This window comes from Battus philenor, unplaced genomic scaffold (assembly GCF_028537555.1).
Source record: "Battus philenor isolate CCGP_79_NKW_IND1 unplaced genomic scaffold, ilBatPhil1.0.hap1 SCAF_18, whole genome shotgun sequence".
Classification (NCBI taxonomy): Eukaryota; Metazoa; Arthropoda; class Insecta; order Lepidoptera; family Papilionidae; genus Battus; species Battus philenor.
Window position 1 is genome coordinate 2355688 of NW_027181680.1, and position 14535 is coordinate 2370222.

At 34.6% G+C, this 14535-nt stretch overlaps 1 pseudogene; it reads left to right on the plus strand.

The window, feature by feature from the left end:
• The first annotated feature begins 601 nt into the window (after nucleotides 1–601).
• On the plus strand, nucleotides 602–14120 carry LOC137920444 (UDP-glucosyltransferase 2-like; annotated as a pseudogene).
• Nucleotides 14121–14535: the final 415 nt, after the last annotated feature.

The window sequence follows — 14535 nt, forward strand, 5'->3', positions numbered from 1 at the left end:
AATATATCGTGGAATACCTACCCTTGAACTTGAGTGACTCAAGAATTAACTTGGTTTTTTTTCCAACATCATATTTCAATGGCTTTAATGGACAAGGTGGAAAAAAGATCGCTATCAACCGATCCTTTTGGAAATCACTGAGGGTGGTCTATGCCCAGCTGTGGACGCCCAGCGGCCCTTTAACGATCGTACGAATTAATTATGATTCAGAGCCATATAGGAATAACAAGAATAGCAGCGTTGTTAGGAGCTTCTCATTGCAATTAAGATATTATCTGGTTTTCTAACAAGCTATCTAAATCTAATCTCTCCTAAACAGTATTCGCATCATATACTTAATATATTTTTACTTAAGTTGATACTATATATGTTACGTATTCGATAGATCGTGTAAAGTGATCAAACCACTTTATTATTGTTTCATAAATCGAACGCGTTAATGAATTTTTATGCTTTTGTTTTTTGCATATACATTGCGTCAATAATTTATGATCTAATTATGCAAATTAATAAACATTGTTTCTTTTCAGTTAATGGAAATCACTTCCGTGGAGCAGCTGTTTTATCTCGCTAACAATACAGACATATTATTAATAAATCTACTAGATCAAAAAAATACTTCTAGAAGTAATAATCGCTTGCACGCATGCAGCCATGACATTACCAGACGTAAAAATTCTCTTCTGGTGTTTATTAGTAGCGTCTACTGCAATTTGTGATGGGTATAAAATCCTCGCAATATTCCCAATCCCTGCAGGAAGTCACAGGATTCAGGCTCATGGAGTTATCAAGCATCTCCTCAAAGCTGGACATGAGGTATGTTCTATTATATCTGTAGATCGAAATCATATACAAATTAAAGATGGAGAGGTTTAAACGCGGCGTGGGTGCCCACTATTAGGTAGACTGACAGCATAATCAAGGTCCAGGTGTGTCCAAATGTGTCCCAAATATTTCCGGACATTGTTACGATCTTTGGGGAAAGCATATGCCTTACAGTTGGCGTCTTAAGTTGACATGATTCATATATACATTCATATTACAAGCTATCAGGGTTCCAAAAGCATCCAGATCCTAGAAGACCCCACAACGAAGTAAGACTGTTGGTTTATGTAGTCACTTTTCTTAGTTTCAGCTGATAGACGTTCACTGCAAGGAATTGGCCTCCCCAAAGATCGTTACGGTGACTCGTCACATATTGGCCTAATCCAGCGACTTCCTCTACCCTTAGCAATGTCATCGGTCCACCTAGTGGGGGACTCACCCTCGTCGCGTCTACCAGCTCGGGGGACCACGAGAACCTTTCGGCCCCAACTGCCACGGGTTGCACATGCGATGGCCGTGTCACTTTTACAATATCTTTAATACAGTAGATCAGCGATAAGGACTGAAACTTACGATCGTGGGTCACGGTTTCGATTCCCGTGATACAATCTTATTTAATTCACACTTTGTGCATTAATTATATAGAATTGCCACTGCTCACGAAGAAGTTTCCAGAGGATGGACAGAAGCGTCCTTTTCGTACCATAATAACACACTGCGATCGACAACCCGCCTGCCAAACATGGTGATTATGGTATTTCGTACCATAGATATTTTTTTTGGGGAGGCCTATGTCTGGCAGAGGGCGTCTATGGGGTGAAACGATTCATCCCCAGGCTTTACTATCACTTTAAATTCATCACACTGTAATAGGATTTTTTAAGAGTTTTTGATTAAGAAACATCTTAAATTTATTACAGGATATTATATATGTAATAGTGTATTGTAATACTGAACACAATTACCTACACTGCTATAAATAAAAGTCTATTATTTTAATCTGTATGCAGTTTTTTCACGTCAATTTGCATATAATTTATTCGTCATTGTAGAAAGAACATACAAATAGATATTGACCTAACAATGACATTGCTTTAAAAGAAAAGGCATAGGTTTACAATAAACATGGACCAAAAATTATAAGAGGTTAATGGTTATAGAAGGTGTATTCAAATATGTGCAAAGAGTATTTACAATTTACACTACCAAACAAAACGGCAGCGAGTACATCACTAATTGCGACCGAATTCAAATCGGCGTTCGGAATTTTAATTTGAAAGCGATTTGACAAAAAAGTATTGCGGCCATAGTGGCCAGTATTACGTATCGTGAACGCTCCACAATTGTTGATTATATTTATAATCTGTCCTTATCGTGTCAGTTATTTGACATCCATTTCTGAACACTGAATAACCCCATAGATTTCCTATACCACTGATTGACAGAGTTATGTATATAGCGTCTTCCGAGGACTATACTTAACAAGGGCATATACCTTCTGTGTGGACATCCAATGCTGTGATTGCCGATCTATATCCAAAAAAATAATACTTCTTGAGAATAACGTTAACCAATTTTAAATTTCTTTTTTAATGTTACTAGGAAACTTTTTACAAGGTGCGAAAAAAACATAATTTCCCGTGCGGCTTGCATGTCGATAGCTTAATCGCCATGACAGTCGTCGCGTGTTGCGGTTATCAATCTTGAAAATCCACGTTTTTCTCGTGTTGGAAAAGCAATAAAAATTATTAACTTTCGCAACGCAAAATATAACTAACAAAGTTGTATGTCAAAAAGCATTAGAATAAATACTTTTTCCTAAATTTCGAGGATAAGGAAGTTAACAATGAGTTTAAACAGACAATTGACTTTGACAAAAAGAACTTCTTTAACGAGAATAACGAATATTAAATCACGTGGTACCAAAATAACATGTACCACGAGATATATACAAGAGTATTTATACTGTTAAATGACGAAGCACAATAATTTCTTTTCGAATCTCTTGATTTAAAATTCTCTACAAGGAGTATTTAATAAGATAAACTTATTACAAAGAGTATTTATACCATTAAACCACGAGATACATTGGCTTTTTCTATCTTGATGAAGATAAAGGGTGAAATTATCAACATTATTCCAATTATTTTGTCACCTATAGGAACACAACAGAACGTTTATCGATACGGCAACTTTTAATGTATTTTTAACTTGTGTATTTTTCGTGTACCTAAATAAATAAATCTCAACTATCAGACATTCACAGCTGGACATAAGCCTTCCCATAGGTTTTTCCCATAGAAACTGCCTACGCACGCAGTCTTGCGACAACTTTAATACATTGTCCACAAGACTCGTTGAATATATATAAATAGACATACATAGCTAAGATAAAATATATGTTGATCAGTAAGAGCAAGCCTTTTAAAAACCTAAGAAAAGTTTAAACACCCTCCACTCCGCAACATAACCTTTTGATTGGAATACAACGTAACTATTAGAGACTTTATTTAATGGAATCAGGCGTTACCTTGCGGAAGTCCATTCTAAGTAAGAAAAGGAATATTTAGCTATTTCCGCACAGGCAGTGGTAATCGGGCAACAAAGTGCACCGCCCGCCAGCCCACTGATAAATGCGTATGCGGCAAACAATGCGAATCACACAACTGCCACCGCCAAATCACTCAATACTAAGCTAAATATTGGTCCTTTTCTTACTTAGACTTTGCCATCTTAGTGTAAAAATATTTTTAATTTCTTTCAGGTAACCTACATCACACCAAGTTTAATGAAAAATGACAATCCGAAATTACGACAGATTGACGTCACAGATAATGTAAATGCTTGGGTTGGTACGTTCATCTCTTTTGTTAATGTATATTTGACTAGTTAGTGATCAAATACTTTAAAAGTAGGGAATGATATCTATACTTATTAATATAAAACACAATTTGAAGTATGGTTATTTATTGATTCACTCTATTTTATTCTTCTATAAGGGCGTCTTGATGTCTTATTAGAACCAGTCAACTCATGGTGACAAATGTGCAAGTGCGTGAATGTAATACAAAAATATTTGACATGTGACTGTGAATATATATATATATATATATATTTACACATACACATTACATTTATTTATTTATTTGTATTATTAGTCACATACGATCATTTGTAGCTATAAATGATCGTATATGACCACTTGAATAATAAGAACTATGTCAGAAGCCTCCACTTTCTCTATTTCGTCTTCATATATATTTGTATACCGGATGAAAGGCAGTTTTGAAATATCTTTTTTTACAGTCACATTCGTTAACATCCCCGGTCTGATGAAAGGAAGTACGGCTGTTGATCAAGAACGCATCTTCAACGTGATGATGAACGTTACCATGAAAACATTGGAAAACGAGAATGTATTGCGTCTTTTAAATGACAAGACGGAGCATTTCGATTTGGTGCTAGCTCAGTGGATGTTCAATGAAGTTATTACAGGGTAAGATAATAAGCTGACGACTGTTGGGACTGAAAGGTTCTCAAGTAGCAACCACCAGTTGGTAGACGCCTGGATTTGTCCCCCCTCCTCCCCCCACTAGGCGGACCCACGCCATATAAAATCGCGAGGAGTCGCTATATGCGGGCAGCGCAGAACTGGTCATCTTAGCGATCATTACGGAAAGTCTATGCCTTAAAAAGGCAGGCCTTATAAAAAAATAACGACATTGCTCTGTACTGTTTTACTTCAGAGTTGTAAGTGTTTTGGTACCCTAAACCCCCACTAGCTTCAGCATCGCTGGGGCGAACGATAGATTGACGAGGTCTCGGAACCATCACGTTAACACCAACGTTTCAGGAGTAGCGTGAAACAGAACATACGTTAAGAACGTATCCAGAATAACATAGCGTTAAGGATTCCGTATGTTTTCTTAACTTGGAGATATCAGGGTCTCATGTAGATAGGAATTCCACAATACCCTGTCCACTTTCCTTGGGCAGGGTATCTTGAACATCCAAAAGATAGCCTCCCTCGAAACCAAAAAATGCACCGTCATTAAACACAACGAGTGTTGTACAGACATACAGGATGCTCCACTCTTAGATAATTCATTAAACATTATAGTTCTATATCACAGTTCAACACATTCGTTAAAACTTGTATGTTGTAAATAATGTCCCTATAAATACGTGAGCAGTATCCCAGCAGTAGAGGACAGACACTTGCGATCATAGGTAGCGGGTTTCATTCCCAGAATACTATCATAAAATTTACAATTTGTGCATCAATTATTTAGCATTCACAAGCAACACTCTAGAAGATAAGCAGCATCGTCCTCTGCGTACCGTAATCCCACACTGCGATCGCCAACCCGCTTGCTAAGCGTGGCGATTTTGGTATATCCCCCAAGAGTCTATAGTTGACGAAATATTTGTTAACTTAAAATAGATGTTAATAATATAAATATCTAATATTATATTTATCTTTTTTCATTTACCATGTTCTATCTTTTAGTCATAATTTTTTATTTGTAAATAAAGTTAATAGCTAGCGCATTAATTCTGCCTGTTTTAATTATATTTCTATATAAGTTTAAATAAATTAATTAATAAATATATTTTCTTGATCAATGACTCTTATACCCGAGCAGGGATCTGTTTCAGTTCAATGTCAGAGCTAAATATGTACCTCTCCAATATGTACCTTAAGGCAATATAAATAAAGATTTGTGTTTCTTGTTTCAGAGTTTCAGCTGTATTCGACTGTCCATACGCCTGGTATATTCCTTACGAACCAAACTTCGCTACAATGAGCCTGATCGACGAATACACGAACCCGTCTTACTCCGCCAATGTCGACTACAGTGACATACCGCCATTTAACTTTGTGCAGCGTATAAAATCGTTATTTTATCAGACGAAAAACACTATGATGTATTATTTGTAAGTATTTATAATTATCTGTACACATAAAAACATAAATCTGTTATTGACATACGGAGATGCTGAATGAGGTGAATACCTTTGTCTAGAAGTGAAACAATGATGACATGTAAAAGTTAACCTCCATTTCTCTTGATGATGTCATAACTATTTAATGGAATCAGGCATTACCTCGCGGAAGTCCATCCTAAGTAAGAAAAGGAACAATATTTAGCTACTTCCGCACGTGCAGTGGTAGTCGTGCAATGAAATACACCGCCCGCCAGCCCGCTGATAAATGCGTATGCGGCAAACAATGCGAATCACACAACCGCCACCACCAAATTACTCAACACGTGTTTCACCCCTCCACGGGGCATCCTCAGGAGCCACGCCACACCGTTTAGTGCCAAACACAGAGTCAAATGTCATAACTTAAAAATGACTTTACCAATTGCTTTCACTTTTTTATTATAACTTTCATATTACTTCAAAGAAGGTTTTATATATAAAAAAATTTTAAAATATTCATAGTAACTTGACTATCGAGTCAGCGCATTTCACAGTACGTCACAAAATTCAATTATTTGATAGTTCGCTTTGAAGTTCGCGTGTTTGGCAGCTCACGCGCTTCAGATATATAATGTTATTTAACAGCAACATCGACCAGTATTTATTGATCACAAAATTAATTCATTTATTTTAAATTTATGCAATAATTTAAGTGAACATTCTGAAATGTACTTACATTCATGTTTTAAATTGAACCGAAAGTTTTTGGGCTGGATACAACGAGCCGATGATACCAGGGAAGAATTCCTCTCTTATTGCAAAAGAATCACACAATATGCAATAGAAAGAAATAAAAGTTAGGCATAGACAACAAATAAAAACTAACAAAGACAAATTAAAAAAATAAAATAATATAAAACTGTGATATAAAATAGATAAAAATGTGATATAATAAAAATAGAAATTAAGAAAATGTTAAATGAAAAGAGGATGAAAGAAAGGTAAACAGAGCAAAAGGGAAAGAAAGCAGAATTGTGACATAAAAGAATAAAATGAAAGATTATGAGAAAAAAAAACGAGCCGATGAAAGCAGCGTGGCTAGGCTCACTTGGTGTATATTGTCCAGGTCTTGAGAAATGCTGGGAGCTGCGCAAGGCTGGTCATTTTGGCCACCTTTTGGAAAAGTCTTTACCTTTCAGTGGTCATCAGATGACATGATAAATACAAAGATTTATATTCTTTATTCAAATGCGACATACCAATAACTTCTGGCATTACAGTCAGAACATCTATGTTGATATCTCGTTCTAAACGAACTGTATACGTTTCATAACTAATTACATTAAGGCTTTCAAAAGGATAGCATTTATTTGTATGGTTTCAAATGAAAACACTTTTATAATTTAATTAAAAATTAATTATGTTTTCGTAAAAGCATACTACTGCAAACTGTACGTACAGAAAATGGCGGCTTCGAAAGAGAGAGACAGAAATACTCGACTCCTCTTTCTCACACTTCGTTGATAAAGTGCTTTGTGTTACTGACATAACTAAAAAAAAATTGCAAAAATTTAAACATTGATATAAGTTTGCTTAAATTTCTCCATATGTTGCTCTTCAACCAATTCACGCCCACTGCAAGAAAAGGCCTTCCACAAAGATCGCCACGATGACCTCTCTGACGCTGTTCGCGTCCACCAGCGACCATTCAGCACCAGAGCCATCGACTTCCCGCGAACATGTCGTCGATGTACCTAATGGGGACTTGAACCTTTCGGCTCTAACGCACAAGGAATACGCCCACTGCCACTTAAGACGGCGAATGTTTCAAGCTACGTCGGTGATCTTGATTCTTAGCTATATAGTTTACTTTCGTTCGTATACGATCGTATCTCTTTATTCCTGATTCATGTAGAGAAATTCCGAGTATAGTAAGAAGGAGTAAAAAAAGTTAAAACTGTAAGCATACCAAAAAAGCCCGATATAAGAGACCACGTTTCAATGTCGTAAATAATTACTAGTTATATTGTCAACGATCTTAGTCGAATTAATATTAATTCATATCAACTTTACAGCCATTATAGATATATAGAGAAGAAATATTTCGACAAAACATTTTCGAAGATTCTAGAAGCGAGGAATAAACCTTTGCCATCGTACGAGGAAATTCGTCTGAACGCGTCATTGGTCTTAGGCAATTATCACGTTTCATTCGGCCAGGGTTTGAAGCTACCACAAAACTATATACCAGTGGGTGGTCAACATATCGACGAAGATGTAGCACCTTTGCCAAAGGTAAAATGTACAATATTTCCTTTCTCGAATTATGAATCCTTATTTGTTGAACACAGCGCCTCCTGTAGAGCCTTATCCAGTTAATAACGCGTCGTAATTCATACATTTATACAATTTCATAAAAACTAGAATCAATTTATGATGGGATTGGAAATAATAATAAATATCAGTAAAAAGCAATGAAGGCAAAATAATGTAAATTTCTAAAAATTGCTTGGTTTCTGACTCTATATGTAACATTATTATTAATAAAGTCAAAACAAAAATTTGTCATTAAAATGTAATATAAAATTTAATCAGAGAATGTAGATAATGGAAGAAAGATTCATAGATGAGGAAAGATAGAACATGTGAAGGAAAAAAAGAAGGCATAAAAGATTATATGAAGGAAGGAAGAAGTATTAAAATTAAAATACTTGAAACACCCGTTTACTCAAATTGTAATGTTTTAAAAACGGGAACATTGTAAAAATAAAAAAGGAAACAATGAGTGTTTTTCGTAGTCCCTTTCACAATATCTTTAGAGCTATTAATCTCAAAACTTGGTCATCACTTAAAAACTTTGGATTAACTTGTAGAAAATGCCTATAAAACATTAAGTCCGCCATTGTAATGCCGTAAAAAAGTAAATACTCTACTATAATATTAAACATAAAAGATGCAATCTTACATTGTTCACACGTTTTTGCATTAAATAACATTGCCATTGGCTCACAAACAAGTGCCCAGAGGATAAGCGTTCGTATGCACCATAATACCACACTGCGATCGCCAACCTCTCCACCAAGCGTGGCGATTATGCTATTTCTCCACATAGATATCTTTGGAAGAGGCTTACGCCTTGCAGTGGGCATCGATGGATTGCAAGGACGACTTCAGTTTCCAAATTTCTCATTCCTTGTTTGTCTAAAACACCGGCTCGAATAAAACCTTATCCAGTTTACAACTCGTGATATTCATTCATTTATGTATAAATTGTGAAAAATTAGAATAAATTTGAGTTTGATTATATCATTTTTAAACGTAAAATGTGTGACCATGAAGTTTTCAAAAGATTCTCAATCTTAAAAAAGCCTTCAACAAACTCGTCGTGTTTTTTTTTCATGATCTCTTTCACGATTCCTTTAAACAATTTATCCCCAAGCTTTGTTATCTTACACTTTGGATTTTGGTAGAGAATGCCTCTCACCACCATAACTACGTTGTAAAAATCCAATTATAATATTAAACAAAATGGATACAATCTTATATAATTCACACTTTTTGCATTTATTATAAAAGATTGCCATTGACTCACAAATAAGGGTCCAGAGAATGTACAGTAGCGTCCTCTGCGTACCATAGTACTACACGATCGCCAACCCTTCCGCCAAGCGTGGCGATTATGATATTTTGACCATAGATATCTTAGAGGAAGGCTTATGCCTTGCAGTGGCCGTCTATGGGTTGAGACGACGACATTAATTAATTCCAAGGCTTTATTATCACTTAAATCTTTCACACTATGTTAAGTTTTTTACGAATTTTTTATTTAGGAACATCTCAAATTTATTACAGGAAAAAATAAACATATTGTAGTGTATTGCATTACCGTATACAGTTACCCACACTACTATAGATAAAAGTCTTTTATTTTAATCTGTGTGCATTTCTTTTACGTCAATTTGCATATAATTTAATTGATATTAAATAATCTCTCATCTTTAAGATATTAATTAATCTCAAGGCTTTATCATCGCTTAAAATCCTTCACACAATAATAGGATTTTTACCAGTTTTTTTTTATTCATGAACTTCTTAAATATGTCTATAAACAGATATCTTAAGAAAATTCCTGTGCCTTGAAAAAGAATTTTGTGGGTTCAAACGATGAATGATAAAATTGCAATTTCAGGAATTGAAAACAATTATGGACGAAGCAAAACACGGAGTAATATATTTCAGCATGGGTTCAGTTGTCAAAAGTGCGGAATTTCCGGAATCAATAAAAATGAGTTTATTTAAAGTATTCGGTGAATTGAAACAAACTGTTATTTGGAAATTCGAGGAGCGTTTCCCGGATATGCCTGAGAATGTACACATCATGGACTGGGCGCCACAGCACAGTATATTATGTAAGCAACTAAACATTTTTCGTTCAATTTTTAAACGGTTTTATTTAGTTCGACCCGTACGGAATTTATTCGTTTATTTATTTGGGTCAATATTAGAAATTGAAATTTAAGCACCTTCCCGTTGTCAGATTGATCTGAAATTTGGTACACATATTTAATTTAGATGACAATACAATATAATAAAATCAATAACATTATAAATCTAAGATGGCCGCCGATACAAAATGGCGGATTACATATTTTTCCTTAACCCCCTCAATATGGGTATCAAATGAAAGGGCTACACTAGTAAAATACGACGATTATGTCAAAATTTAAAATTCAAGATGGACGCCATTCCAATATGGCGGACTAGGTATATATTTTTCCACAACCACCACAATATGGGTATCAAAAAACCGTTTAACTTAAGAGTTTTTTAAATGTATTTATATTTATGAGATAATTTTCAGAAGTCTTGCATAGCCATATTTAAAAAAAATTACAAGTAATGTGTTTGTATGTTGTTACTACATTATAAATGACAAAATGTATATAGCGCAATAACAACGCACATTTTAATGGTGTATTCGATAAACAATATTTCTTTAAATCCGAATTTTTAAAACACTGATATTATTAAAAAGAAATAATAATTGTTTTACAAATTATATGTGATTTCACCGAAAATCGAACAGTTATAATTATAGCGGAAATTTCAATAATAACGATAATAATAGTTATGGTAACAATAATAATAGCGGTTATTTTAATAACAACGATAACTATATTTATGGTAACAATAATAATAGCGATTACTTTAATAACAACGATGATAATAATTATTGTGACAATAATAGTAGCGGTTATTTTAATAACAACGATTATAATAATTATTATAACAATAATATTTGCGGTTATTTTAATAATAACGGTAATAATAATTATTGTAACAATAATAATAGCGGATATTTTAATAACAACGAATATAATAATTATTGTAACAATAGTAATAGCGGTTATTTTAATAATAACGGTAATAGTAATAACGCTACACTGCAACGCCACATAGGTGCAACAGGCTTTACTAATTGCATTGAATACATTTTCATTAAAACAACAGGATGGCCGCTATTATGTAGAAAAAAATAGCGCGGATAATAGGAACCCACATTTATTTTCCCTGAAACACGTAATAAATTAAAACGTTTGCCTCTGACAATCAAACATTTGATGTAAATACAAGAAATACAAAGATAATCACCTTATTACTTACGTTTTTACATAGATATTTTAGTATAGTAGATGAAAGAAGTAACATGCATAGCCCAGCATTTTAGCTGGCTAAAGTGGCAGTCGACTGGCCACATAGCCTTCTTACGGTTCAGAAGTTAATAACATCAAGCGCAGCTCTGGACATTCACTGAGGGTAGACAGGCGACCCTGTTAAGGTTATCAGAAGCTGAATTCCGGCCAATTGGCCAGACCCATGTCCATCTGTCGACGTCTTATGGCTTAAATCACGAAGATGATAATATTAAATAATCAATTATATTCATATACACCAACACCTCACTTTGCGTCGTGGTTACGTTCCAAAAAAACACGACGCAAATTGAAACGCCGCAAAGTGAATTAAGATTTTCTATAGCAAATCATGTAAAGATCGACGATAAGTTCCAGGCTCACGAAAATACTACTTTTAAAAAGAAAATTGAACAAATTAAAGACTTAAAAAAATAATATAACTCTGCCAATAAATAAATTGGAATAATATTTACCTTTTTTAACCAGAAACAACACGTTAAAATATATATAAATTTATTATTCCCTTTTAAAAAAAGCACAAAACACTACAATACAACACACTACGTAATTAAAACTGAATTCTAAAATTAATAAAACAAAGTGGAAATAAAAGTGTATTAAAATTGCGTTGAGTTTTAGTTAGAAAGGGAATCCCCATGTTTTGATGACATGGCGCAATTAGAAACAAAAGTGTTGCCACCTTTTAGAAAAAAAAGAAAATTAAAAAAAAATTAAACAACGCAACCTCGAAAATCTAACGACGCACAGTGAAAATTAATACTAATTAAGCAGCGACGCAACTTGGAAAAAAACGCAAAACGAAATGACGCAAAGCGAGGTATTGGTGTACATTTAATTTGTTTCAGCACACCCGAACTGCATTCTCTTTATAACTCACGGAGGTTTATTATCTACAATAGAAGCGGTACACTTTGGGGTGCCATTATTGACAGTGCCTATGTACTTCGACCACATATATAACGCGAATAAATCTGTCAAGAAAGGCACTGGAGTCAAGGTTGAACTGACTGAGAACATGGCTGAAGACCTTAGACATGCTATACAGGAGATGTTGAACAGTCCAAAGTAAGTATATACAAAGTAATTGTAAATGGGTGCAAATGCTGTTGTGAATTCGTGTATGGCACACCGTATTCAAAAATCAATGTTATCAGAAATAACAAATAACCTAATGGTAATATAGCAAAAATAAGTGTTTCAAGCTAGCCAGTGATTCTATGAAGTGAAAGTTCAAAGTAATAAAACATATGTAATCAATAAGTTTATATATAAATTTAGTTTTCTTTTTTGAACGGGCCATACTGAATAAATGGAAACATGTTTTGTGAGCAGTGGAAATCCTATATAATTTAATCACAGAGTGCGAGTTGTATAAGACTACTAGCTGATCCCGCAAACGTTGTTTTGCATAAAAAATAATGTTTTTAATTTACAAATAAAAAATAAGGGTTGATCGTAGAGGAGTGAAAATTTAGGGTTGTATGTATTTTTGTATGCTGTATCATAAAAAAATGAAAACCAAAATTTTCGTCAAAAATAAAAATAATATTTTAAGTGTGAACAACCCTTATCACTTAGGGGTATAGAAAATAGATAGTAGCCGATTCTCAGACCTACTGAATACGCGTGTAAAATTGGGTAAAAATCGGTCAAGCCGTTTCGGAGGAGTACGGTAACTAACATTGTGTCATGGAAATTTTATAATAGACTATATCCTGCGAATCGAACCCACACCCTACGATCAAATGTCAATCCTCCCTTAATACGTAATATTTTTCGGTACAGCGCCATCTGTTGAGCAGTTTTGTACTTATATATACTAAAGGATTGTTTATGTTGAACGTAATTGTTACGCTATTCACTGTAAATGTAACAAGTGTATTAATGTTTACTTTAAGTAATGCTTGTTTCGCTTCAAAGGTACCGCGAGCGAATGAACGAGGCCCACTACATATATCATAACAGAATAGCGACACCAGGAAAAGAGCTGGTGCATTGGGTGGAGCACGTGATACGTACACGTGGTGCCTTGCATCTACGTTCACCAGCGATTACGTTACCCTGGTACCAGAAGATGTATTTAGACCTGGTTGCAATAATTTTACTCATGTTGTGTTTAATTATTTTGGGAGCAAAGAGATTATATGTTTTTAAAGTTCGTTTACGTTTAAAAACAAAATCCTCTTAGACATATCTGTTCAATATTCTTTTACCGAACGAAAGGTTTTTCAAATGCGTTCCCTATTACATTCCTATGTTCTGTGTAACTATTTAGAACAAAAGTAAAGGTTGTGATATATCAAGCTCCCATATATAATTAAAGCACCATGAGAATCCTACCATATCTGATATCACCTGTACAGATCAAGTGTCCAATGCGACCTAATTATAAAGATTTTGACATCTTTGTTGACTACGTAACATTTAAAAATGAAATAGTGTGTAATAAAACTTAATATTAAATTGATTTTATTAATATGTATCAAGTTTTTTATTTCATGTTACTAATCACCTTTATATATATATATAAGGTCAGAAGATTATGGATATAGGCCGCATCCTATCCAAATCCAATTGGTTATGTTGGGAAAATGTGGGAGACATGTCCAGCGGTGGGCGACCTACAGCTTAAATGACGAAGATAATTAAGGTCGTCGAAAACGCTGAATCCCAGGGAGGGTTTTTCGGAAAGTAATCTCTTTTTTCCCCGACAGAATATTTAATTGTATTTTCCCACGGCTAACTTCACGCTTAAATCGCATTGTGATTATATGTTTAGACAACTGATATAGCAAGGCCTGTGTGTGAATAAGTTCAATTGATTGTACTCAGTGTTTAATGGATTCAGGCGTTACGTTGCGGAAGTCCATCCTAAATAAGAAAGGACCAATATCTAGCCACCTCCGCACATGCAGTGGTTGTCGTAACAACTCCTGAAGATGCCCCGTGGAGGGGTGAAACACGTGTTGAGTGAATTTACGGTGGCGGTTGTGTAGTTGGCATTGTCTGTCGCATGCGCATTTACGAGCGGGCTGGCGGGCGGTGCACTTTCATGCACGACAAC